Source organism: Stegostoma tigrinum, chromosome 18, assembly GCF_030684315.1.
Source record: "Stegostoma tigrinum isolate sSteTig4 chromosome 18, sSteTig4.hap1, whole genome shotgun sequence".
Classification (NCBI taxonomy): Eukaryota; Metazoa; Chordata; class Chondrichthyes; order Orectolobiformes; family Stegostomatidae; genus Stegostoma; species Stegostoma tigrinum.
The window spans coordinates 7,922,565-7,950,218 of NC_081371.1; the positions used below are offsets into that span (position 1 = coordinate 7,922,565).

The 27,654-nt window shown below is 43.1% G+C and overlaps 1 protein-coding gene across 18 annotated transcripts in view; it reads left to right on the top strand.

Annotated features, from left to right (window-relative positions):
• The first annotated feature begins 1,205 nt into the window (after positions 1-1,205).
• Positions 1,206-27,654, top strand: part of nrcama (neuronal cell adhesion molecule a) — a 357,355-nt gene continuing 330,906 nt past the window's right edge. For 13 of the 18 annotated variants that reach the window (XM_059652292.1, XM_059652289.1, XM_048548900.2 and 10 more), the window contains exon 1: positions 1,207-1,570. The gene's annotated coding sequence lies outside the window, so the exon portion shown is untranslated. Of the gene's footprint in view, positions 1,571-3,440; positions 3,706-27,654 lie in introns of all 18 variants that reach the window. The other 5 variants (XM_059652297.1, XM_059652299.1, XM_048548912.2 and 2 more) reach the window with 3 other exon arrangements.

The following is a 27,654-nucleotide window of genomic DNA, read 5'->3' on the forward strand; positions in this document are numbered from 1 at the left end:
TGGAGCGTCAGATGCTGAGGGGTGGCCTTATAGAGGCTTATATAGAGGGGCAGCACGGTGGCTCAGTGGTTAGCACTCCAGCCTCACAGCACCAGGGACCCGGGTTCGATTTCAGCCTCGGGTAACTGTCTGTGTGGAGTTTGCACATTCTCCCCGTGTCTGCGTGGGTTTCTTCCAGGTGCTCCGGTTTCCTCCCACAGTCTAAAGATGGGCAGGCTAGGTGGATTGGCCATGCTAAATTGCCCGTAGCGTTCAGGGGTGTGTGGGTTATAGGGGGATGGGTCTGGGTGGGATGTTTCAAGTGGCGGTGTGGACTGGTTAGGCCAAAGGGCCTGTTTCCACACCGTAGGAAATCTAATCTAAAATTATGAGGTGCATGAATAGACAATGTCACTTCCCCAGGGTCCAGGAGTCCAAACCTAGAGCTTTAAAGGTGAGGAGGAAAGATTTAAGAGGGACCTAAGGGGCAACTTTTTCACACAGAGGTGGTTTGTGCATGGGATGATTTAAGTCATTATTGGATAAGCATATGGACGTACATGGCATAGTGTAGGTTAGATGGGCTTCAGATCGGTATGACAGGTCGGCACAACATCGAGAGCCTGTACTGTGCTGTAATGTTCTATGTTCTATGAGCTGCCAGAGGAGGTGATGGTGGCTGGTACGATTACCATATTTAAAAGGCATCTGGATGGGTACATGAACAGAAAGGGTTGAGGGCGATGTAGGCCAAATGCTGGCAAATGGGACTAGTTCCGTTTAGGAAACCTGGTCGGGAATGAGTGTGATGGGCCGAATGGCCTGTTTCCGGGCTGCGTGACTCCACAGCATCGCTCCTCAAACTTCGCCCGCTTCTAACCTTCCCTCCAGGAGAAGTTTTGTTTGAAGCGGTGAGTTCTGCGTTGGAATCCGGCTCCCGGAAAGGGTGAAGGAGGCTGAGAAAATAGCAAAAAAGAGAAGGGGCAACAAATTTTTTCTCCTTTTTAAAAAAAGATCAAAATGCAGGGCTCTGGCAAGACACGAATTGGAATGGGCGATTGCATTTTTGTATCCACGGTTCGAAGAATTAGATTACCCCCCCTACCCAGTGTGGTCCAGGGTGTTGATGTTCTCTGCGGTGGGAGGTGTGTGTGTGTGTGTCACCGGGAGAGGTTAGAGTTGGGGCGGGGTGGGTGTGGAGGTTTGTCGGCTGGTGGTGAGCTGAGACAGGGCGAGAGGGAGAGAGACCAGGAGCAGAAAGCGGCCACTCGTGTCGCTGCAGCTCTGACTGCAGTGATAGGCAGCGCAGTGTTTCGCTGCGGTAAAAGGGGACCTGAGCAAGTGCTGGCTTTTAAACTGGGAGAGAGAGGCTGTCAGTGAACACAGACAGGGCAAACACAGCAGTCAGCTCACCGGAGCTCGCAAGGAAACCCACCAAGACGCGATCAGCCCCCGCCCTTTGCCCAGTACAAGCCTTTCCACTCCCCCACACCTTGTTTATTTATTAAATTGTAAAAAAAACCTCGTGTTTATGTCTTGGTCAGAATTAATCTCTGCATCTTCTCTGCCAGAAGATTCACCCGCGAATCTGGTAAGGGGATTTACATTTTATTTCGTTTTTTTTAACCTAACGAACTCTTGATTTCATATTTATATATATGTGTGTGTGTGTGTGTGTGTGTGTTGGTGGCGAGCATTGGAGAACCGTGATGGGTTATTTGGAAAGGTTAATGTTGGGGGGGGGGGGGGAGAATGATGGTTTCCTTGATAAGAAAGCTTTATGTTCGCACTCCTAGCAACCGGTGATATTGACACTTTGCGACGGAAATCTGAGAGAGAGAGAGAGACAGACAGAATAAACTGGATTTTTTTCCCCCAGGAGAATTTTGGGTGCAAATGCGACATTTTCTTGTGGATTCAGTCCAGCTCACGCCCCCTCCCTCCTCCAGGAGGATTGACAATATTCCTGCCTGCTATCTGTGCGAGGTGCTTACCACGTTGAAAAATAGCGTCGCTGCTTCAATCGTTACGCTCTGTTAATTTCACCGGCCCCAACCCCGCTGTTTTTGTGTACTTCGGCCGCTAGATCAAACAGATTGATGCGGGGATGGGGCGGGGGTGGTGTGTCTTCATTTTCTTATTTAAAGCCGCCTTTGGGTCTTCTCAAATGTGGGCGAAATCCGCGCAGCAAGCGGCTCTCCAACATGTTACTCTGTCTAACGGCAAACCACGGCATCAGCTAGTAATGGGGCAGGGGAAGGCACTAGGGAGATTTAGATTTGTCTGTTCGCCAGCTTTCCCCCCCCCCCCCCCCAGTGTATTTTTCAACACTGACCCTCAAATGTACAATCGCAAGCTCTCAGTACCGCCCCTCTTTCCCTCTCCACCACCAAGAAAACAGACCCCCCGCCTTTCCCAAAAACACACAGAGTATGCAACAGCCGCTTGGTCCCACTCCATCAGGTGGAATTTGTAACGGGTTTATCGCATCAGCTATGGGATCTGTCTGCGCATTTTAAAACACTACAGTCTACTGCCTCAGCGTGAAGGAAAATGTAGAATTGCATCATTCAGCGTCTGCTTTTAAAAACCCTTCTGTTTTAACCAGGGTCACTAATTTTGTCCAGCTCCAATGCCATTTCAAATGGACTGGTTCAACCCTGGGGCATGAGTGACTTATTCAGTATTTTGGGCCGGATAGCCATTGATAAAAACATTCGGTCCTGGCATTCGATGTGGTAGACTATCGAAAAAGCAAGTGAAATGTGTTTCTTTTTGCAAGGGAGTAGCTTTTATGACAAACCTGTAGAATGTTTTAAAGGGTGTGTGTGAAGTGACCCGTTGTTTTGTTTGCCCTGACAGTGGGGAAAGGTTCTGTTCTCACATTCTGGCCAATCACAGTAAGCTGATTTCTTCATCCTGCACGGTCTGATCCCAGAGATTCTTCCACATCGTGCCCACCTCCCACCAGAGAGGTGTCCCTGTTAATATTTGCTGTTGCTTGCTGGCATTTCTTGATATTGAGCATTCTGAAGAGTGAAAATTGACTTGTTTATTTCCTCACGATGTAAAGTGGCTCAGTGGTTAACACTGCTGCCTCATAGTGCCAGGGACTTGGGTTCAACTCCACCATCGGGCGATTGTGCAAACTCCACACAGACGTTCTCCCCGTGTCGACGTGGGTTTCCTCCGGGTGCTCCGGTTTCCTCCCACAGTCCAAAGATGTGTAGGCTAGGTGGGTTGGTCATGCTAAATTGTCTATAGTGTTCAGCGATGTGTAGATTTGGTGTGTTGTAGGGGAATGGGTCTGGGTGGGATGCTCTGATGGCCAGTGTGGACTTGGTGGGCCAAAGGGCCTGATTTTATTCTATTCTATTCATAGTTTGGTCGTTGTGGGACAGGTAGTTATATTTTCTTGATGCCAGCTCATTTTCTAAGTCTTTTTTTTCTATGTTCTTCAGCATTGCATTGTTGGATCATGACACTGCTCCTAGAAGAACAGGAAGGTTTGAGATGGGTGCTTGAGTCTGTAGCCTGGTTTGCACATTGAAAGCCTTGGCCTGGATAGACATATATATCAAGAGCAAATTGTTGGTGACCTGAAGAGAGAGAATTGGGGATGGGGATGCCCAACACTACTAGGATACATCTGGGGTCTCCACTTTGGAGTTCCTGGTCTGCCAGGAATCTGTAGAATCTTCAATTGAGACCTGCCCAGCATCTGATGTAAGTGCTGGTTTTAAGAGTCTCAAAGAGCCATACTGGACTTGAAATGTCAAAACTGTTTCTCTCTCCACAGATGCTGCTAGACCTACTGAGTTTCTCCAGTATTCTGTGTTTATTTCAGATTTCCAGCATTTACAGTCTTTTGCTTTTATTTTGTTGTTTTAACAACTATGGAATGTCAAGTTTTCTTTTAATACATAAAAGAAGTGACTTCAAAATAAATTGTTACACCAATGTATTGCGTTTTCTCAATTGTTTACCTGTGTTTGTAGACCATGAATTGTGGCAAGTCCTGAAATTTGAAGCACTTTCTTTTCCCTCAAAGTCCAATCATGTGGATCTTGTTATACTCTTGTTTAGTGGACTGCTAATTTCAGGAAAAGAATACTTCAGCCAAATCATTGTTATTTTGTTCTGCAATAGAGTAAAGCCGTGCTTTAATTTCCACGATAAAGATATCATGTCGCATCATGATAATGGGCGGCCCGGTAGCTTGGTGGTTAACACTGCTCCCTCACAGCGCCAGGGACCCGGGTTTGATTCCACCTTCGGACGACTGTCTGTGTGGAGTTTGCACATTCTCCCCGTGTCTGTGTGGATTTCCTCTGGGTGTTTCAGTTGATTATAGGGGGATGGGTCTGGGTGGGATGCTTCAAGGGGCAGTGTGGACTTGTTGGGCCAAAGGGCCTGTTTCCACACTGTAGGGAATCTAATATCTAATCTAAACCAAAACCCCAAACCTCTCACTCCCATTGAAACTTCTTTGGGGTGTTGAGGTGAATAGCACGATGATGTAGAGGATTGTCAATAGTTGCACAGTGTTAAGGACCAGACTAGACCCCCTCAAACTATAATAAGAAAGTAGCCTAGGCTCTAACATTTTCTTATTTTAAAGGTAAATGTCTAGTGCTCAATTCCAGATGTGAATCTATTTGTCAAACTACTTGACGTTAAGCAAAACATAATTTAATTAAACACTGTAGTTAAAACATAACAAAAGAAAGAAAACCTTGGAATAACTGAGATAACAAGGTGTAGAGCTGGATGGACACAGCAGGCCAAGCAGCATCATAGGAGCAGGAAGGCTGATGTTTCAGGCCTGGGCCCTTCTTCCTGAAACGTCAGCCTTCTTGCTCCTCTGATGCTGCTTGGCCTGCTGTGTTCATCCTGCTCTATACCTTGTTATCTCAGACTCTCCAGCATCTGCAGCTCCTACTATCTTGGAATAACTTAGCTTTATTGGAAATCTTAACAGAAAAACAGATACCATAACTCTTACTAACTAGCTATTCCAGGATGGTAACATCCAAAAAAGGCACATTTGGCAAGAACGCAAATTCAGAAAATATGTTTCATGTGCAGTTCTCAAATCCAGGAGGAAGGTACATCAAAAGACAGTTTGGAGAGTGAATCTCGCTGCTGGGACAGATTTACTGCCTTCCAACAACAACTGCTAAAAGTTGACTGAAAATCCTTTATCTTTGAGAGCTTGACCACACCCACTCAGGCTGCTTCTGTTGTTCCAACTTTTAAAACAAAAACTCAAGTCCTCTCAAGTCTTTTTTTTAATCTTTAATAGGCTGCTTGGTACTTGTTCCCCAATCTCCGTCTAAAAGAAACTAAGGCAAAACACACCTCTCAAAGCCAAGCATTCACCCCAATACCCATAAACCGAACTGCAGCAGGATAATATTCAAAGGGGCCACAAGACACTGCAGCAATCTGGAATTGTGTAAAGCAGAACAGGAGTGCTAATATGGAGTTTTCAAAAGGAATGGAGACCCAAAAAGCATAATCTGCTGTTACCTCCACAACAGACGACAACATGAAAATACAACACAGCCAGACTCACTAGTCACCTTAGTTTACATCTCAGACTATCAGTGATGACCACAAACTACTCAGACCCCTAGCTATCAGGGTAGCCCATAAACCAAAAGCCACCAAGGATCCCATACCCACAATCAATACAACTAACGTAATATACAAAATACCATGCAAGCACTGAAAACCATTGCATAGTCTAAGCTAGAAGCAAACTGACAATAAGGAAACATGAAACACCAACTAGCCCCCAAGAGACACGACCAATTCTCACTGATCTCAATACATACTGACAAAGAAAGACACAAATTCGACTAGGACAGCAATCCATAGCAATCCACAGCATGTGGTAAACCGAAACATTCCAGGGAATTCCTGGAGGCCTGGCATTCTAACCTGAACTCCATCAACAAACACATTGAACTGGACCCGATATGCAAACCACTGAGAAACAACTGGAATTAATGCCATACCACCCCAGCAAACCGAGGCATATAAATAACAAGCGGGCCAGAACACCAACGCTTCACTGGAGGCGCACTGACAATGTTACCTCGCAGAGTGATGAAATGTCTGCAACCAAGCACACTGGCTTGGCGAACAAATCTAAAACCTCACCCACAACCCAAGCTATAAATCTTCTCAAAGACTTCAAGCATTGTCACAATAGTCACAGTGTCCCAACAGAGAATGAGATGAATGGGGGATAGTGCTACAGGTTCTGATTGGAACGGCACAGTGAGAATACAAGAATGCCGGGGGGGGCGGGAGAACATAACTGCCGGAAGATATATTTTGCAGTTTAATAATAATGTTATTTGATAAACATAGCCTTCGCATTAATGCTGGTACTTTATGCCATCTCATTGCTGTCTAATCCAATGCATTTGCTGCATACACGAATCCTTCACTGTTCCCCACCTTCAAGCATCATGTAGTCCTTGACTTTAACAATACCTTGTGAGATAGGGTGGCCGAAAAGTGGGCACCTATGTTCAAATGTCCTCATTAATCCTTTCTGCAACTGACTTGCATTTGTGCGCTCTTGTAATCTTGTCAACAACCAGTAGACACAATCTTATTAGACTTTCCCCTATTGAAAACCATCATCACCTCGAAGACCTTGGGCAAGTTCCCACTTAATGTTTTTGGTTTTAGTGGCGTCTTCGCAAAAGACTGGAGCACCCTACAGCATCCGTGCAGTGTTTTGCAATGATTTTACATGCTTTGTGGCTCATGGAAGCAAAACACCGTGCTCAGAAAGCAAAAAGAAGGATATTTACAAGAGCATAAACTGCTCAATGAAGTAATCAAATGTGCAGACAATAATGCAGAAATGTATAATAGCATGAAAAGCAAAAATATAAATATTTGTAATGCAAAAATTGCTCTTGTGTGTGATTGTTAGGACTGACATTAATTTATATTGTCTTTCGATGCATGCAGACTCCAATTGTGTATTTGTCATTCAAATTTACACAGACTAGAATTCAAATGTGTGAACATCTGTGCATTTACTACTGGCATTTCTTAATTAATGATTAATTGAAAATTTATTATTCTTGAGCATTTTCATTAGGATGTTTATTCAGTATGGATAACAAACTGCCAATTGTAATTAAACCATGTTAACAAAACCGTGTTTTGGGAGCCTTTGTGTTGCTCCCTTTCTTCATATTGCGCTGGAATTGATTTTACCTATATTAAGCACATTTTTTTTGAGAACAATGACATGTGTGTTCCATTATGCATTATTTAGGGTGTACACTAATCAATGTCTCCCAAAGCATGTTGAGTGTAAAGTAGTTATTGATTGGCATTTATGTTTAGTCCTGGTGTAATCTTAAATAATGTTCGAGACTTGGTATAGAAGCATGTTTGACCCCAAGTGAGAGTGGGACAACTTGTGTTGTGTACTCCTAAAAGTGCTATTTGATTCATGATGATGTGTAGGCTATTACTGCTGCACTGCTATACCATAGGCAGAATACCTTGAGTCTTCCTTTGTGAACAGTGTGTAATTTTGTTTTTGCAATATCAAATCAAGGCTGTCTAATCTGGATTCAAATCCATCCCATGGTAAAAATTTCCTTTGCTTTAAGAATCCTTCTGGGAGATAGAATTTACCCAGCTTCTCTGTTTCCTGAAAGCAATGGACTCCCAGCTTGGAGATGACTATAAGTGGTCAACTTTGTTCAGAGGCAATGTTTATTGTGGGAATGAGCAAACCTCACTTTGGTGGAGTAAGGGTTATCATGCTCCTGAAGTAGGCTGAGTGATGGGGCTTTGCTCTGCATCAAAGGTGTGCTTTCCCAATTATACCCAATTAAATTTGGGCGGCACGGTGGCTCAGTGGTTAGCACTGCAGCCTCACAGCGCCAGGGACCCAGGTTCGATTCCAGCCTTGGGTAACTGTCTGGGTTGTGTTTGCACATTCTTCCCGTGTCTGCGTCGGTTTCCTCCAGCTGCTCCGGTTTCCTCCCACAGTCCAAAGATGTGCAGGCTAGGTGGATCAGCCATGCTAAATTACCCACAGTGTTCAGGGGTGTGTGGGTTATAGGGGGATGGGTCTGGGTGGGATGCTCCAAGGGGTGGTGTGGAGTTAGGCTGAAGGGCCTGTTTCCACACCGTAGGGAATCTACTCTAATCTAATCTAAACCAAATTTTAAAGTGTTGAAACAAAAACATAAATTGCTGGAAAAGCTCAGCGGGTGTGGTAGTGTCTGTGGAGAAAAACAAGAGTTAACATCTCAGTCCAGTTGTTGATACTGGGGGCCAGTTGTAAGTCACTTCGAACTTATCCAGCAAAGCTGGAATTAGACTTGTGTCTAAAAAACAGAAATTGTCCAGCTGCCCAGCACTGGCATCCCGGGTAAGCACAGGATTGAAATTTTGTTTGCAGTGAATCGTCCCGTTTTGAGGCTTGTGATGGGATGAAATGCTGCTTTCTGACCGCTCGCAGTTGAACCAACGTTGCCCTGGGTTTCGGGAATGACTTGCCCTCCCCTGATCACTTGCCAGCAAACCCTGCTGGAAGTTACAGAAGCAACTGTAAGATGCCAGGTGCGTGTCGAATTGGGTCTCAGCTGTAATGCTCACAGCCAGGAGGCCTGCTGACCAGTCTTGCCAAGCCAGTCATGAATAATGAAGTTCTATCGCAATCAATCTGTTGAATAAAACTAAGTCCAGAGGATGCATTATTACTTGAAATAGTTTGCAAAAGACATCCTGGTGCCATTTTCAGCCAGGCAGTGTAGCACCCAAGTAGGGACTGATCATCTATGCCCGCGTTAAACCTGGTGGGCAAGGAGAAGGCAGGCGAGCAACTCAAACCCACTTCCATGATAAGACGAAGTTAGAATTATGTTGGAGGTCGTAGCACAGCATGCAGCCTGTTTGATAAACAATCTGCGCAAGGTTACCTCTTGCATGTTGAAGGTGTGGCCTCTTGTATCAATGTGACATTTTTATTCTGTCCTTTTGGGAAAACAAACTCACCTTTGTGAAGCGCAGAGAGAATGAAACAACTTGCTTTGTCAGAGTCTTTTTCACGACCTGATATATAGCAAGCCACATGATAACAAATGAATAACTGCTTATATAGTCATTGTTTTAATACAGACAGTCCCCAGGTTATAACTGGGTTCGGTTCCTGAGTTCATCTCGAAGTTGAGTTGATATGCAAATCAGAATGCAATACAGAGATAATATAAAATAGCTGTTCATGAGAAGGCATGCTCATAAATCGGTTGATTGTAAATTGGGACCTGCATATACAGGGAGGTGCAGCAATTTGGGGACAGCGGATTCCTACAAACAATGGTGAAGTAATGACTTGGTTGTTTGTTGTACATTTGAGGGTTGCGTATTTAATAAGACCTGAAAAGAGCTCTTCAATTAATTCTGCAGGATCTTAAAAGCCCATCTGAATTCAGATAGGGCCCCTGTTTAATGTCTCATTCGAAAGTCTGTAGCTCTGGCAGTGTAGCACTCCCTCCGTCCTGCATCTTGTGTAGCTTGATAGGCAGGAGTTTTCTTTCGTAGGACTTGAAGCCTCAACCTCTTGATTTCGGGCCTGAGTTCTGCCAATGAGCTGAGAGCATGGGGAACATTTTCACTCATCCTGGTGGACCACCCAGAAGAGAGATGATTGCACCATTTCACCTGCAGCCTGCTCCTACTCATGCTCCCCCCCCCCCACCCATGTCCATAACCTTAAAACTACCCAGACACACAACAATTAATGATACCTGCAGTGCCCTGCCCCCTCACCAGTAATCTGTAGGAACTAACTGGTGAAACAAACTGGTTTGCTATTTAGAATGACCGTATCGAATGACTTTTTAGAATACCAAGGTGAAATTTGATTGTCTCAAGTTTCTAGCAAGTAATTGTCAACTGCAGATTCCAAGTTATTCTTTTCTCAGTGGAGTGTGTTGTGAGATGTTGACAAGTGTTTAGGTGCTGAACCTTTTGCACATCAAGAGCAGGTTCATCACCAAAAGAGTGACTGCTCATTCATCTCCTGACTGTTTGTTTGTAGGTTATTGCTCATGTTTGATGGCCTCTGTGTTTGTCTACTTTATAAACATCATAGAATTCCAAAAGCATTTCATTTAATATCAAGGACTTTGTGATAAAATGACACACTTGCACAACTTGTATTTATATGTTTATGTTCTCAAGAATGAGAATTCAGGGACGTGAAATATCTGAGTGAACATGCTGTACGTGGATTTTCCGCTGTAGTCGCCGTAGTCCTGCATTTGGTGCTGTCTGTGCTTTATGCTGTGGATGGAGTGGGCTTCGATGACTATCCTGATCATTTGGCTGTCACCTACCCTGCAGCCCAATCAAAAGCAGGATTTCTCCCCGTATCCAGGAAGAATTGCCTATCGTTGAGTGGGATGCGTGTGTCTGTGGGACTGAGACCCAAAATGGGGAGAGACTGATAAATGTATGAAACACGTTGATAGACTTAGTGATCTGCAAAAGAAGAAGGGTGAGGTGAGGGAAAATCTTACTCACTGAGTGAGAAGTTTGAGTGTGGAATGCACTGGGAAAAGTGAGGTGTAACGAGGTTCAGCTGAGGCATACAAGGGCACGTTGGTTTTTATTTGGATTAAAATAACATGCAGTGGTGTGGAGGAGGCGAGGCAGGAAAATGACTCTAAGCAATGATGCTTATTTAACAAGCTGGTACAGGCTTGGTAGGACCCAATGGCTTTGTCTGGCATTATAACACTTCTGTGATTCTGTGACAATACAGCAGAAAGCAGACTGTATGCATCCATTGGTGACAGTTCCCATGGAGCTTAGTATGAACTCGTAAGATTTGCTGACTGGGTTCACAGTAAACACCCATTCCTTCTGTCCTTGTACCAACTCACTGACCTGTATAAAGAGGGTGAGCAGCTCTTCGATACCTGACGAATGGGAGTTGCTGAAGGCCTGTGTAGCATTTCGAGCTGTGACCTCCACACCAGGAAATTGAACTTCGTCATCATCAAGCTGCAGGCTGAGGGTGTGAAAAACGAGATGGTGAATGGAGAAGGAGACCAGTGTTGCTTCTGCCTGTGTGAATCCTGCCCTCCTTTGAAACTGCCCTTCACCTGTTTCTAGAATTGTTTTATATTCCAGGCATGATGATGCTGTGGCTTTATGAGGTTTTTTTGTCCTGGTCTTTTGGAAGAGAGTCTTCAAGGCAGAGGTACTGAGCAGCCTATGAGAAAAGAAACAACTTTATGAAGCCTTGGGTATAAAACACACTTCATTCATCCACAATAGTTAAAATAACAACTCTAATGGAAAACTTGTACCAAAATAATGGATACAATAATGAGTGCTAATTAACTGTTCCGATAGAGTAACATCCAATAAACACATCCTTGGCAAAAGGCAAATTCAGAAAACAGAAATGTCTCACATACAACTCTCATAGCAGGCAGAGTACCTCTAGATTTTTGGCTTAAACGAAGAGAGCAAAAAATAACTTCCACTTCTTCAAGATCTCAACAACAACTGCTGAAAGCCAGAACTAAAGGACACCCAGGTCCCTCTGCATAGCAGCATGCTGCAACTTTTTACCATTCCAGTAATAATCCTTTTTACTATTACTCCTACAAAATGTATGACTTCACATTTATTTAGATTGTATTCCATCTGCCAGACCTTTGCCCACTCAGTCAATGTATCTATGTTCCTCTGCAAAGTTTCACAGTCCTCTGCACACTTTGCTCTGCCACTCATCTTACTGTCATCTGCAAACTTCGACACCCTACATGTGGTCCCCAACTCCAAATCATCAGTATAAATGGTCAATAATTGCGGTCCCAATACCCATCCCTGAGGGACACCATTCATCACTGCCAGCCAGACTATCACTCATTTATCCCCACTCTTTGCTTCCTGTGAGTCAACCAATCCTCTATCCATGTTAATACTTTATCCCTCACGCCATGTATCCTTATCTTATGCAGCAGCCTCTTGTGTGGTACTTTGTCAAAGGTCTTTTGGAAATCTAGATACACCGCATCCACTGGGTCCCCATTATCCACCTTGCTCATAATGCCTTCATAGAATTACAAAAGATTTGTCAAGCATGACCTGCCCTTCATGAACCTATGCTGCGTCTGCCCAATGGGACAATTTCTATCGAGATGCCCTGCTATTTCTTCCTCTTCCTGTAAAATACATCTCTTAAAGCCACAGCATTGTCACACTGGGCCATACAGTTCATGTCAAATGAGGCCAAATGCTTCAGAAATGCAGTACTTCAAGTGGCAACAGTTCAGGAAGTGTATAACATGTGGTTTTAGCCACAGAAAGCAGATGCCTAAGCATTCTCCTTCTGTCCTGTTTCTGAAGACGCCTTGAATCCATCCATTCTCTCAACACATACTCGCTGACCTGTTGTGCTGATCTGGCATTTCTTTACAATGGTTCACATTCCCAACAATTCACTTTTCACTAAAATGGTGGCAAGTGCAATGCGGCCAGAGAGAGAAGCCTCTTGCATGGAATTCTCTCTCTTTTATTAATTAAAAAACTGGATTGAATTGATTGAATGGCGTGCTGATTAATTTTATTTGACAATTTTGTCTGAGGCAAAACTAGCAATTGAACAGCAGAGCAAGATGAGATAAAAAATCTCCTCTGCCATGATAAAAGCATAGAGGGGAGAACACTCGATCCAATGTTGCCTTTGTGTAACCTCATTCCAATAAGTAATTTGTTCTGGCCTCAGGATAATAGAAGTGGTCAATGATTGAAATTTCTGCCTCTGTGGCTACACTGTTTCCAGACAATGGAATGCACATAATTTAGTATTGATCCTCCTTGATGTTATTTATCAACTTGTTTCAGAGTGCTGTAGAGAAGAGAGAATAGACGGACAATGTTCAAGGTGCAGTTTACACGATTAAATCAAAAAAGTGCTGATTACCATTGCATAGCTCACAAAAAGAAACTCCCCCTCCCATTCCTCAGATGAAATGTCCATTATGGGCCTCCTGCAGTGCCACAATGATGCCACCCGAAGGTTGCAAGAACAGCAACTCATATTCTGCTTGGGAACCCTGCAGCCCAATGGTATCAATGTGGACTTCACCAGCTTCAATATCTCCCCCTCTCCCACTGCATCCTAAAACCAGCCCAGTTCTTCCCCTCCCCCCACTGCATCCCAAAACCAGCCCAGCCTGTCTCCGCTTCCCTAACCTGTTCTTCCTCTCACCCATCCCTTCCGTCTACCTCAAGCCGCACCTCCATTTCCTACCTACTACCTCATCCCGCCTCCTTGACTTGTCCGTCTTCCCCGGGGACTGACCTATCCTCTCCCTACCTCCCCACCTATACTCTCCTCTCCACCTATCTTCTTTTCTCTCCATGTTTGGTCCGCCTCCCCCTCTCTCCCTGTTTATTCCAGAACCCTCTCCCCATCCCCCTCTCTGATGAAGGGTCTAGGCCCGAAACGTCAGCTTTTGTGCTCCTAAGATGCTGCTTGGCCTGCTGTGTTCATCCAGCTTCACACTTTGTTATCTCGGATTCTCCAGCATCTGCAGTTCCCATTATCACTGATACAAGTCTCTCCAATGGCTGGCCTGCATGGTGCATTGGCTAAAGCTGAGTTTTTCAACCACGTAGTGCGTCACATTTCTCAAATTCCTATTGTGTAACACGAAGGAGCACAGGATCACCGGACCTGAAACGCTAACTCTGTTTTTTGCCTCCACAGATGCTGCCAGACCTGCTGAGCTTTTCCGACAACTTTGTTTTAGTTCCTGAAGAGTACTCGCTCTGTTTTAAACTGACAACTTGGAGACATTGTGATGCCGTAAATATACTTTTCATGGATCTATTCATAGAATTTCAAGCTTGCTTTCCCTTAGTATTATACACTGAATTAATTTATCCTCCATTTTGCCCAGCATCGGCAGAATAATCAGTCCACCTAGGTTTCTTTGAAAGCATGACAACCTACTTTGAAGCATGAAGTATGGGCACTGTAGCTCAGTGGTTAGCACTGCTGCTTCACGGTGCTAAGGACCTAGGTTCAATTCCAGCCTCAGGCTGTCCTCCCACAGCCCAAAGGTACACAGTTTAGCTGGATTGGCCATGGGAAATGTGGGGTTGCAGGGATAGTCTGGGTAGGATGTGGTGGTGTGGACTCAATGGGCTGAATGGCCTGCTTCCCCATTATAAGGATTCTATGATTCAAAGAATAATATAATCTATGATCAGCTTGTGTCATAAACCAAGGCTTCAAAACTTGAGTGCTCCCTGACAATAATTAAGGTCCCATTATTTTGGTATGCTTGGTGCGTATTGGGTATTAGATGGCATTTGAAGGTGGGCTGAGTGTAGACCAAAATAGTGTTTGCATTCTCGTGGGCTCCCAGGTATCCATGTTCATTAACATTTTTCAGTACGTTGCCCTTTCTTGTCTAATTCCCAGTCTTGTTGGTATTGCTCAAGTGCATCACCTTCCAATCCTGTGGACTTGCTATTGTCCCATTCACCTAAACTGTCTCCTGGTACAGATTACAACTTTCTACCTCATTACCAGCCACTGTTTCCTAGCAGCCTCATTGGTAACCCATGACTCAGGACAGAGAAAGGAAAGAGGAGTTGTCAATAATGCGGTCGATTGGAAATTTTCTCCAAATTGGCCTTAAGCTTAGGAGTAAATTGCCTGTGTCCTTTTTGAGCCTGGGTAGTACTGTGAATGCAGAATAGCTCCATCAACATGCAAGAGGGGAAAGCAAAAGTGGGGTACCGGAACTCTCATTCCGTGTGTTCCCAGCAATTTCCACCCCCTCCTCACCATTGCCATCCTCTCTTGGGATTGAGAGCAAAGCCCGTTCAATGTGTTTATACTTGGCTGGTGAACCAGTGCTGAACAAACCTTTAACATGTACTCCACCGGGACACTGGGCATCTGAATACGTGATTGATGCTCACAGCTTTTAGTCCATTGGCTTGTCATCTGTTTCTTGTTGTCATTCAATCATGTCTTTCCTTCTAACTGGAAGTGAAAGAGTCCTTAGTTTACATGCAGCCATCCTCTTGGCTAGGCTATGTTGAGTTGCACCATTGCTGCTGTGCTCATGTATAGCTTTGTTGAGGTTGTTTGTGAAATAATTGAGGTGTGCAGCAGTCAGTTACGGGAATCTGTGGGGGCAGTGGGCCACAGGGATTGGTGGGTGACACAAAATCAAGGTTCATTTATTTGCTCCCCACCCCCCCAATCATTCCTGGAACGTCTTGCAATTTGACGATGGCAGTAAATCTCTATCAATTAGTTGACAACAGGGCCAGACTTGGCCTGAGGAAAACCCTTGTGGTAGAGAGATTTGAGAATCCTAGCTCTGAAATCATAGTTTTTTTTCATATCCTACGCTTTCATGTCTGAAATGAAAAGAAATACTTTTACGCCATCAGAAAATTCTTTACAGCCACATAAGTGCATTTTTGAAGCATAATTACTCTAGTAATTTAGGAAATGCGGTATCTCACTCCCACAAAACAGCAATGAGTTAATGACCACATCATCTGTTTTACTGATATTGTTTCAGGAATGAATATTAACAGCGAAAAGACCACTTTATTGCAAAATGGTATTTTCTGCAGGAGGCCTATCTGACTTACATTTGAATGAATCAATACGAACTGTTTTCACTGCCTTGCGAGCAGCCCTGTGTCATAGACTAACTGCTTGCTCGCTGAAATATTGTTATTGCGGATTAATTCCGAATTTAGCCAGCTTCAATGCTGCGTGATCTAGTCTATAGTGTATTGGATAATGCCCTGCCATTTTAAGGAGGGATCTAAAATATTATATTTAGACTGGAAGGCAAACATTTAGATGGTGAATGATCAAACCTAATTGTTGTGCTGAATCTAGTTGTACTGTACTTGCCTGTGAGGACTTAAATTATCATATCAATTGAAGGTATTCACATTGAAGTTCTAGAGTACTGACATGGTGTGATTTAAAAACTCAAGTGAGTTGATCTTGACAGTAGCTGAGCTACCAGATCAGGAATGTCCTCTTCTGCTGGACATTGTCCAGACTGCATTGATGTGCATGATCATAGGATTTCATGGAATATAATGCAAAGAAACAAGCCGTTCAGCCCAGTCAGTCTATGTCAACATTCTGTTCAAACCTCCTTCCATCTTTCTCCATCTCTGTTTATAATTGTAATAAGCTCCTTCCTAAAATTCTGTCCAGCTTCTCCTTAAATGCACCTATTGTCTTTTCTGAAATAAAAAGCCTTTTGGAGAGGGCTCAAGGAGCTATTGATATGGTGTTTGCAGCTAGACAGCTCTTCCACACACGTACAGACATTGCCTCTCCGTCCAAGCTAAAAACCTCTATGAAAACATCTCAGACTCCATTATTTTCTCAATACAGTATCCCACCCTGCTGACTTATATTCGTTCATATAGTTCTGGCATTATCTTTCTCAATTGTCTCTGCAATCTCTCGATAATCATTGTATAATATGGTGACCAGAACTGCACTGCTACTCTTAAGTGTGGTCAAAACAAATTTTGGTTATAGTTTAGTAAGACTTCCTGACTACTCAGTTGTATTCCTGTTGAAGCAAAGCCTATTGCTTGGTTTGCATTTTTACAGCCTTGCAAACAAGCAGCGCTACTTGGAGTGATTGATGTATTAATAATCTGAGATCCTGTTGTTCCTCCACCGAACCCAGACTTGCACCTCCAAACAATCCTCAACCTCCATATTCTTCCAACTGAAATGCGCTGCCACACATTTATCTGTGTGGAACTTTTTTGTGCTAATTATTTTCCAATCCTGTGATTTTTTTTAATCAATGCCCTCTTGTGATTTGTTGCAGTCCTCTTCAATATTGCCTGTTACCACCACCCATGTGTGGACATGCGGTATTTGCAAACTTAGAATGAGCTTTTGACTCACAGTCCAAGTTGTTGATATAAATTGTCAGCAGCGGTGGTCCTAGCACAGATCACTGTGGAACCCCATTTCCACTTTGCGCCATCTTGAGTAATGACCCTTCATTCCAATTACACGAGGGATTCTCACCACACGCAGCTCAGTGGAAAATGCATCATAAACTGTTACAGTTGCCATTGTCTTGAAGACTGCGCAGTTTTTGCTCTGGGCCATGCTAATGCCCCCTGAGTCCTAATGAGGGGAACTGCACCAGCGCTTTCCACTGTACGTGGTCAAAAATGAAGTTTCTTTGCTCTATTCATGCTAAGATCCACTTTCTGATCACTGAACGTAAAATCCATTGTGAACCAACTTGATAGGGCACTTTATTTTGAAAATAAAAAATGAAGTGCTTTTTATCAACATAGATAAAGTTAATGTTAAAAGCATCTTCGTACGTTGCCAATGGGTGCAATTCACCATGGCGATTAATTCACTGTGGCCAGTTTGAAGGCTGCGTTGGTTTCCAGCCTGATTTATTTTGTGCAAATAAAGTTACAATAGCTCCTTTGCTGCTGGATGTAATTTGTGCTTGAAAATTGGCTGCTCTTTTGCACTGACTTGGCTGATTTTTGAGGAGAGTGGAACCTCCAGACTTGGTTGTTTATTGATCTGTGTTCACTTGCATTATCATCTAAGATTAGAAGGTTGGCCACAATGAGAGCGTACACCACAGTATCCAAGTACACAGATGATTTAATGCACACATGCTACTGCAGTACTAATCTCCCCAGTGTATTCAGTGATTCTTTGCTATGTTATGGATCTGTTTGTCTGGCCTCTCTTTGATTCAATGCTAAATGGATCTGATATTCTGAATTGAGCCCATGACAGATTGAGCGGTATCTTTATGTCACACCGAACAGGCACAAGGAAGTTATTTTTGGGCTGGCAGAATGTAATGTTGGGGTTTCCGCTAGTAATCAATATGAATGATTCCGAAAGAAGGAACCAAATACGTAAAAACTGAAAGACCTGCAGCTGCTGGAGTTCAGAAACAATAACAGAAATTGCTGGACAAGCTCAGCAGGTCCAACAGCGTCTGTGGAGAGAAATCAGAGTGAACGTTTTGGGTCCATTGAGCCTTCCTTAGAACTGATGGCAGCTCGGAAAAAGCCAGCCACCTCCCCCGACCCCCCACTCCCACTTGTCTTCTGCATAAAAACTAGCATTTCCTCAATAGTGCCAATGGGTCAAACTCTTGGCAGTCTCTTCCTAACAGCAACATGGGTCTATCAATTGAGAGAGACTGCAGTTCAAGAAGGTGACCCTCTACCATCTTCTCAGGGGTGAGTTAGGACAGGCAATAAATACTACCAGAGACTGATTCCCTCCATAACCTTGACAAGGATGCATGAAATGTTGAGGCAGGAGGTGTCTTCACTCCCTGGAGAGTACCTGAGATTCGGCTCACTCTTGCCTTTGTCTCTGACTCTGCTATACTTGAAGCACTTCTTGCTTATGCCTGAGTAATCTCAACACAAACTGCCACATCGCTCGGGACATGAAAAGAATGAAGCCTTTTTTCTTTGCAACTGAGGTTGAGAAATTTGTTTTGAGAATACAATATTAGTTTGGTCTTGTTTCCATTGGTGATTTGCGGATAAGGGAGCTGCTGCTGGGAATGCACTTCCTGCTCTCTGCTTTATTCGTCAGAATGAAATGATCGTATTAAGGAGAGTTGGATAGCTACATCTGCATTCATCGGGAATCATCAAACGGGAATTTTGAATGCACATCTCTGAAATTTTGGAAAGCTTTGTGTTTTTGTAACTAATCAATCAATAGGAATAAAATTCTAATACTTGCACAACCAAACTCAGCTGAGTTAACACTATGAAGGTCTTTTGACCACTAACATTTTGCGATGTCTCCAAAATGTTGAATAATCTCTGAAGTAACCACCATTTGACGCACAATTTTGATTTTTGATGCAGAAAGGCACCCTAAGGCAGAAATGCAACAAATTATCAGCTGGTGCGCTTTGGCAGCTTGAGTGATGAAATTAATGTCGGACAGCTGGGGAGTCAGAGGAATTTGAGAGACAAAAGATCATTAAATGTGACTGTTACTGGCTCTCAAAGCCAAATGTGTGACATTTAAGAGGTTAAGGAAATATTAAAAAGCTTTGGCAAACGCATTGTAAATGAGGTTACTGTCAATCGTTGCACTGTGACGCCTACATCTATAGTGACCTTTCCACGACCTTCTGAATGAAATCTGCCCAAGGCAGTCTACAGCACTCCAAATAAGAGAGGTCCCCTGTTTATGACTGGGAAGCTGACTCCTGCCAGGGCTACAGTCGGTGGTTCTGCTATTGGCCTCAATGTCAATTCTGTTAGGTCTCATCTTGTGTCCAATATGACGATTTTAAAAGACCGTTACAGATGTAGGCATTGCTAACTGTGCCAGCCCATCCCTAATAGCCCTTAAGGAAGCAAGTGTGAGCTGCCTTTATTGAATGGCGAAAATCCTTTCTGTGTTGGGTATACCCACAATGCCACCAGGAAAAAAAAGTAGAGGATTGTGTCTTCTGCATAAAAACTAGCGTTTCCTTAACAGTGCCACTGGGTCAAAATCTTGGCAGTCTGTCCCTGACAGCAACGTGGGTCGATCAGCGGAGAGAGACTGTGCTGCAGTTCAAGAAGGTGGCCCTCCACCAACTTCTCAGGGATAAGTTAGGATGGGCAATAAATGACTACCAGAGACTGGTTCTCTCCGTAACCTTGGCAAGAATGCATGAAATGTCAAGAGACACTGAAAGAATGGTAGTACTCAAACCAGTTGTGAAGAAGAGTCTCCAGGCTTGCTATGTCAATGTGCTTTCTCTCTGCAGAGGTTGCCAGACCTATTGAGTTTCACCAGCAATTTCTGTTGTTAATTCCAATCTTCAGCATTCAAAGTTTTTTTTTCTGTGATCCAAACATCTACCATCCTTTCTACATAGAAGTGCTTAACATCTCCCCTGAATAATCTGGCCCTAATTCTCATATTCAAGAACTAACAAGGAGAACTAGTTTATCTTCATATACTCTTTTCCTTCCCGTTAATATTCTTCTAAATTCCAAAGAAAATGGTGTTAGTTTATATACTGTATCCTCATTACCTAACCTCTGAAATCCACGTATCATTTTTGTGAACCGACATTGTACTCTCTCCCAGAACAGTATAACCTTTCTATGGTGCCCAGACCTGCTATCACTAACTCCATGTAGGATATAACCATGGTTTGTACAATGGAAGCATAACTTATGCATCTTTTACACTCCAGTCCTCCTGATATAAAGGCTACAATTAGCTGTGTTTAACTTCATACTGTTTAGAGGCTACCCTGTTCTATCTATTATTACAGTCCAAAATGAATAACCTTACACTTGCCTGAACTCAATCTGCCACAGTTGTGCCCAAGAACTGATCTGTCAATATCCCTTTGTAATTTTATGGTGATAAAGAGATCGCTTTCGGGATGGTAGGCAGTGATAGTTGCATTCTGCGGGGGCTGATGTTGGGGCTGCAGCTATCCATATTATACATTCATGATCTGGATGAAGGAACTATAGGTATTGTTGCTAAGTTTACAGATGACACAAAATAGATAGGGGGACTGGAGGCATTGAGGAAATGGGAAGGCTGTAGAAGGAATTGGACAGGCTGGGGGAGTGGGGAAAGAAGTGGCAGATGGAATGTAATGTGGGAGAGTCTGAGGTTATGCACATGGATTGGAAGAAAGAGGCAATGACTATTTTCCCAGCTGGGAAAAGCTTGGGACATCTGAAACAAGAAGGGATTTAGGGGTTCCACTTCAGGATTTGCTTAAAGTTAATTTGCAGCTTCAGTTGGCAGTTGGGAAGGTGAAAGCAAAATTATCATTCATTTCAAGAGGATAGAATACAAGAGCAGGGATGTACTGCTGAGGCTGTATCAGGCTCTAGACAGACCACATTTGGAATATTTGTGAGCAGTTTTTGGCCCTGTATCTAAAGAAAAATGTGCTGGCATTGGAGGAGGTCAGGAGTAGGTTTACACGAATGATCCCAGGAATTAAGGACTTCCCATATGAGGAGTGATTGAGGACTCTGGGTCTGTATTCGATAGAGTGCAGAAGGATGAGGGGGTATCTCGTTGAAACTTAGAATACTGAGAGAGTCAGCATGGAGAAGATGTTTGCATTAGTAAGAAAGACTAGCACTTGAGGGTGAGAACTGTTTCAGAGTGAAAGGACGAACCTTTGGACGTCAAATGAGGAGGACTTTCTTTAGCTAGAGAATGGCAAATCCATGGAAGTTTTAGCCACAAAAGGCTGTGGGGGCTAAATCATTGAGCGTCTTTAAGATAGCGATATGTTCTTACTTAGTAAGGGGATCAAGGATTTATGGTTGAAGGCAGGAGAATGGTGTTGAGGAACACACCAGCTATGACTGAATGGATCAAATGGCCTAATTCTGTTCCTGCATCTTATGGTCTGATGTTTATTGGAATTGGACATTGCCTGGTACTTCTTTGGCATGGACCCACCTTATCACTTGCCAGGCCATGCCTGCATAATGTCCAGTTCTGTCAGTAGTGTTGCTCATGAGCCATTCTCTGCCTGTGCCACGGTAAAGTTAGCTTTAGGCCATTGAGTGAAATCTGGATGCAAGTTTTACAAAACGGGTGATGGAAATCCAGAGCTCACATCATCCCTTACCCTGCAGCTTTCTGTTGAAACACATTGACTTGATCACATTAATGCTGCAGAGTCAACCAAAAATTTCAAGACAGAGACCCAGACTCCGTTTGGGCAAGGGCGTGTCCCAAGACGGCACACTGATGGGTAGATGGATTTGAGATAGAAGTGGTATAATTTAATAGACTCCAGGGAGGGGATGGCTTCCTCTTGTTCCTTTGATGATGCATGGTTAGTTTTGTGACAGAGCTGTCTGTCCAATCCTGTCCAGTTGCAACCAAGTCCAGTCCTGAAGAAGGATCATACCTGAAACGTTGACTGTTCCTTTCCTCCAGATGCTGCCTGGCTTGCTGTGTTCTTCCAGCCTCCTGTTTGTCTACTTTGGATTCCAGCATCTGCAGTTTGTTTCTCTCTAATCTGTTTTGAATATGGCAGGCATACTGATATGAAAAATAAATAGTCACTATAACGGAGGGGAAGGAAACTGTAGTGTGTATGTTCCGTGTTTTAAAGGTGCTAGGAAACTGTGTGAGAAGGGGACATTTGCACTCCTCTATTGAACCCCTTCTCAATCTGTCGCAGCAAATGTTTTCCCTCCTTTTATGCAGCTACTATGTGTCAATTGAAAAGTAACTTGTTGGAAAATGAAGGAGCCAATTACTGAGGTAACCTTCAGTGAAAGAAAAGCGAATTTTATTTATCTATTAATCCTGAGAAAAAGCAATATAAACACAGCATTAAGTGTACAAAAAAACATAGGTAGTACGTTTTAAACAGAAAAGTGCTACATACAAGGAGAAGTATGGAAATGCAATTTGAAAGTCTTCAGAGTCTTTAAGATGTTACATTTTTAAGCCTGATGTTACAATCAGTCAACAATTGACTCTGGAAATATCTTTAAGCTCTCTGGTGACTGGTTGTTTTCCGAATTTGCTTTTTTACTATGTATTGTTTTCTGAGACGTTGAGAGAGGCAGTCAGGAAGAGAGAGCAGGTTCTGCTGTCATGAATCTATGTTCTTCTCTCTGTCTTGCTGCTCAAAAGCTGTTCTTGAAATGTCTCTGTGTTTTCCAGGAGTCCAATTTCATTTTCTTTCCAAGCTGGCTAACTGACAAGGTGAGCCCTCCGATTTGTTGTAAACTGAAATCTCACCATTGCAAATTAAGTGGGTGTTTAGTTTTTTTTGCTGCTGTCTCCATTATCTGGTTTTAATGTTAGCCGATTCATAAGGTATTAATTATTCCACACCAGCATCTCAAAACTTGCCCCAATCTGTGGTCAGAGATAATAGGAACTGCAGATGCTGGAGAATCCAAGATAACAAGGTCTGGAGCTGGATGAACACAGCAGGCCAAGCAGCATCTTAGGAGCATCTGTGGTCAACTGACCAATGCAGTCATCTTAGATCTATGCTTCTTCCTTTTATTTTAAAAGGAGCATCAAAGTTCTCTTGTATAACATGATAATGGGTGTTAAAATTTGCTAACCTACATTTTTCACTAAAATAAGAACATTCCACTTAGGGGAACTGTAAGTCCTACGCTTATTCTGAAAGGATAACTCAATGATGTGTTTCATTCCTGTCAGAAGTTTGCCTTACTTGTGGCAGATGTAATGTAACCCCAGGAAATATCCACATATCTATCCTTCAGGATTAAAGTAGCTGGAACAGAAGCATTATGGTATGAGTTACCCTTGTTAATGGGGAACTGTCCCCAAAGGAAGATTCCACTGTGCCATCAAGTTAATCTCAAAGATCAGCTGGTGCATGAAATATTTGAAGGAGGCATGATGACACGAGAAGAAACACAACTTTGCACTTCTTGTGTAGCATAGGGCACATAATAGTTCAGATTGTTACGAACTTGCATATCAAGTATTAGTTACTTGTAAATTGTAGTGCATGCTGTTTTGCTTTTCAACGGAGCTGCACAGACCATTCTTCCACATTTTGTTTTTATCCTTTGATGAGATGTGGGCTTCACAGATGAGGCCAGCATTTGTTGCCCACCTCTGTCTTGGAATTGAGTGGCTCGCTCAGCTGTTTCAGAGGGTCATTACGAAAAAAAACCACATCGCTGTGGGGGTAAGGAAGGCAGATTTCCTTCCCCAAAGGGCATTAGTGCTCCAGTAAGTTTTTACAGCAGTCGATTATAGTTACTTGCTGTCAAATTTGAATTGTTGGATTTCAAGAATTTTTGCCCGAGTTCCGGGAGCAGTAGATAATCTTTCTGGGTCATGGCTCTGGCGAAATCAGCGCTATGCCAGCATTTCCCTACTGGTGTGCATGTGTGTGAGCTTGTTCCAATAGGGTAGAATCGGAATACATTTTGCAAAGGAGCAGACACTTGGGTTTCTCTAAAGATGGATGATGTGTGGATGGAAATTTGGCTTCTGAACAGAAAAGCTGTGCCTTTTGAGCAGGGCCAGATGGATAACTAGTTTTTATGACTTCAGCTTCTGGGATTCTAGCGTTCACTGCCGCATGATGTGAGGTGTCATTGAAAGGGGTCCCTTAGCGGATGAAGCAAAGTGTAAGCGAAGGCTTTTTTGAATTGGACATGCCATCCTCCTGCCCCCAACATTTCCTTAAAAACTGAACTTCCTTAGAACAGGCAAGTGAAGTCATGAAATCGTGATTGATCTGACTTTGTGCTGACTAGGGAGATGTTGCCAGATCAGGAGCCATGTCAAGGCTTCCTGTCACGCAGTTTCAAGTGTTTCCGAATTATTGTTTTCCTCAATGACAAAGAACTGATACCAACTTCAATAATCAATCCCACACGGAGTATGGGTCGTGCATCAGTAATTAATTGTCAATGTTAATTAAGCTAACAAGCTCCTAAAACATAGTGGCCTTTTCCTGTCCTTTCATACTGATATTGGAATGGGGCCCAGGATTGTCTTTTTGATAAATGATCTTCCATCTATTAAACTGCATTGTTGTCCTGATAAGCCTGTTGTATTTTAGTTCAATTCTGAAAGATCCCCTTCAGCTACCTCGTCTCGGAGGCTGTGCTTGTTGTCGTGGAAAGGTGGTGTTGTAAAGAAATTCTTCCTGATCAGTTGTTAGGCCTTCAGACTTTCTGTTCTGTAAAAGTTGATTTCTACTTGACTCTTTTTGTAATGGTTTAATAGAACTGAGAGGCTTGGCAGAACGCTCAGAGTCAGTTTTGTTCTGTGAGTCTCGGAAATGCACACAGCTCAGACTAAGGAAGGTTTGAAGATTTCCTTCTAGACTTCAAATGACACTCATAAACCGGGAGGAGTTTTATGACAGTTCAGTAGTTACATAACCACCATTATGTGGTTCAGCTTTTAATTCCAAATTTATTTAACTAACTGATCAGTTTCTGAAATGGGAGTTTTATCTTGTACTAGTCGCAAGAATTTACCATCAGAGATAATGGGAGCTGCAGATGCTGGAGAATCCGAGGTAACAAAGTGTGGAGCTGGATGAACACAGCAGGCCCAGCAGCATCTCAGGAGCACAAAAGCTGACGTTTCGGGCCTAGACCTTTTCTGATGAAGGGTCTAGGCCTGAAACGTCAGCTTCTGCGCTCCTAAGATGCTGCTTGGCCTGCTGTGTTCATCCAGCTCCACACTTTGTTAGCAAGAATTTACCATTCTGCCTTTCGAGTGTTGAAAATAATACTCAATTAATCTTTGCATATTGGTTAAGCTGCTTATCATTCACACGATGTTGGTGACATTCATTGCTTATGGTTCGTGAAACTTGTAAGAAATAAAAATTGCGGTTTTTAGAGTAATTGAACTTCAAGGCAGAAATGCACGTAGCTGTAGAAGTTGTGGTACATCTGTTGTGTTTTCCTCGTCAGACTATCTGTTTGACACAATGTTGCCAACAACTCAAGTCTCCCTTGACAACAACTTCCAAATCCATGGCCTTTGTCACATGGAGGGATGAGGACTGTAGATGCTTAAGAACATGTACCTATGAGTCCCCCTGACCAGCCACACACCTTCCTGACGTAGAATTATGCGGCCGTTGCTTCTCTGTTGCTGAGTCAAAATCCTGCATCACCCTTATGACCAGCACTATGGGTCTACCTACACCTCATGAACTACAGTGGTTCAACAAAACGATTCACTACCATCACCTTCTCAAGGGCAATATGGACAGGGAGTAAATTCCTGATTTGCCAGTGACACCCACATCCTGTGAGCAAATTTTAAAAACTTATCAAGTCGGAAGTAGGGCATGGACAAAACTCAGAGAACAGGCCACAGTTACGTTGTGGCACATAGTCTCCAGAGTTGATATTGTGTATATGTTCCCTTTTTTATAATTTAAATTGATGTTGTGTGGACAAGATGTGATGCATTTCTTTCAGGACTTGAAGTCAGTTGGCAAACAATAGCAGTCAAGATCGCATATAGTAAACACAGCCTCCCAAGCAAGACCCCTCCTATTTGGGAAGTTTATGTCTCCAACAACAGTGTCACAAATGGAGGCTATTTGCACGGTACAGATTGTAATTTTGCAAGGAAAATAAATTATTAAATGAAGCATGGTTATATAATGCAAATTCAGTGCAGAAAGTAAACTCCAAGCACTCGGAGCAGTGTGGCCTTCAGGCATAACTGAAAGGGGAGCTATCCAGTTAGTACTATTCTTGCTGGCCTTGCTATATGCAGGACCACTTCATCCTGAATGTAGGCTCCTCCCTTAGCATATCACTGCAATCCTTCAACACAGATGGGTCAAATAATCCGTTCAATTCCAAACTTTGCCTGTTATTTACGTCCTGCGATACTGATTTTAGATGACAGTTGTGTTTGGGACCAATGGGTCCAATGATTCTTGGCAGTTTCCCTGGGAGGTCCTGTGGTCCAGGGCCTTTGATTGGCAGCTGAGAATGATTACAGCCACCCTGAAGCTGGCAGCTGACTTGGAACTTGCCGTGTTGTCAGGATATAATGGGGAAGGCATGGGTGACCACTCATAGGACATGAAAGCTGAGAAAATGAAAGTCATATTTGTGGTTGTCATTTTGAAAAGACAAGCAAAACTCTTAACTACTGCACAGATGTTTGCTCTTAGTGTTATTCATTTATTGATTAAACTTTTTATAACTGTTGTTTGATTTCTTTTTAAAAGATTTGATTCCATCTGCTTCTGCATATACAGAAGGTCCATTTACATGGCACCATGCTGAAATACAATGGCAGATGTTTCTTGTTTGGTCCTGGTCTTATTGGACGGACAAGATGTATTCAATATCATGGGCCAAGAAATTAATTCAGTATATTCAGCTGCTTTTACTTTTTGCTCATTTTAACTGTACACTAAGTACAAAATCCAGGAATGCAACAAAACCATTTTCATGCAGCGCTATCCCAGCTGTAGTAAATGCAATGTGCATGGGTCAAGTGCTCCACTTCCCTGTGGGAGAAATTATTTCAGTTAATTATTAAGCACACATTATTGTTTGATCAGCAGAAAATTGCATTCGGAGAAAATGACATTCATGTGCTTGCTTGACACGTAATTATGGAATTGCTCCTCTATGTCTAGGTGCCTTCTGGCTACAGAATGGATGTATGTATTTTACTTCCATTTTTGAATTTTTAACTTCTGATGATTTTGCACATCGCCTTTTTTTTAAACAAGAATCATAGTTGTTGCAAAATGCACATGAGGGGAGTACAGTGGGCTTCTGGGAATGCATATGTGTTAGGAGTTTGTGTGTCTGAATGCTCTTTTATTCACTTTGTCTGGATCTCAAGGGTTCCAGCTGAATTGTGAGGGGAACTTGAAGGGTAATCTCCAAATAATTATCACATTGCTCAGCGAGTTGTGTTTCTCTTCTGATGCTTGATCTTAGAAGCTGGAGCTGTCAGGCATTGAAGAGTCATCTCGAGAGGAAAGGACATGGGGCCATTAAAAATGGTGATTTTTCTAATGTTTCATGAAGACATTTTTAAAAAGTTAATATTATCAGACATTTGTCGGA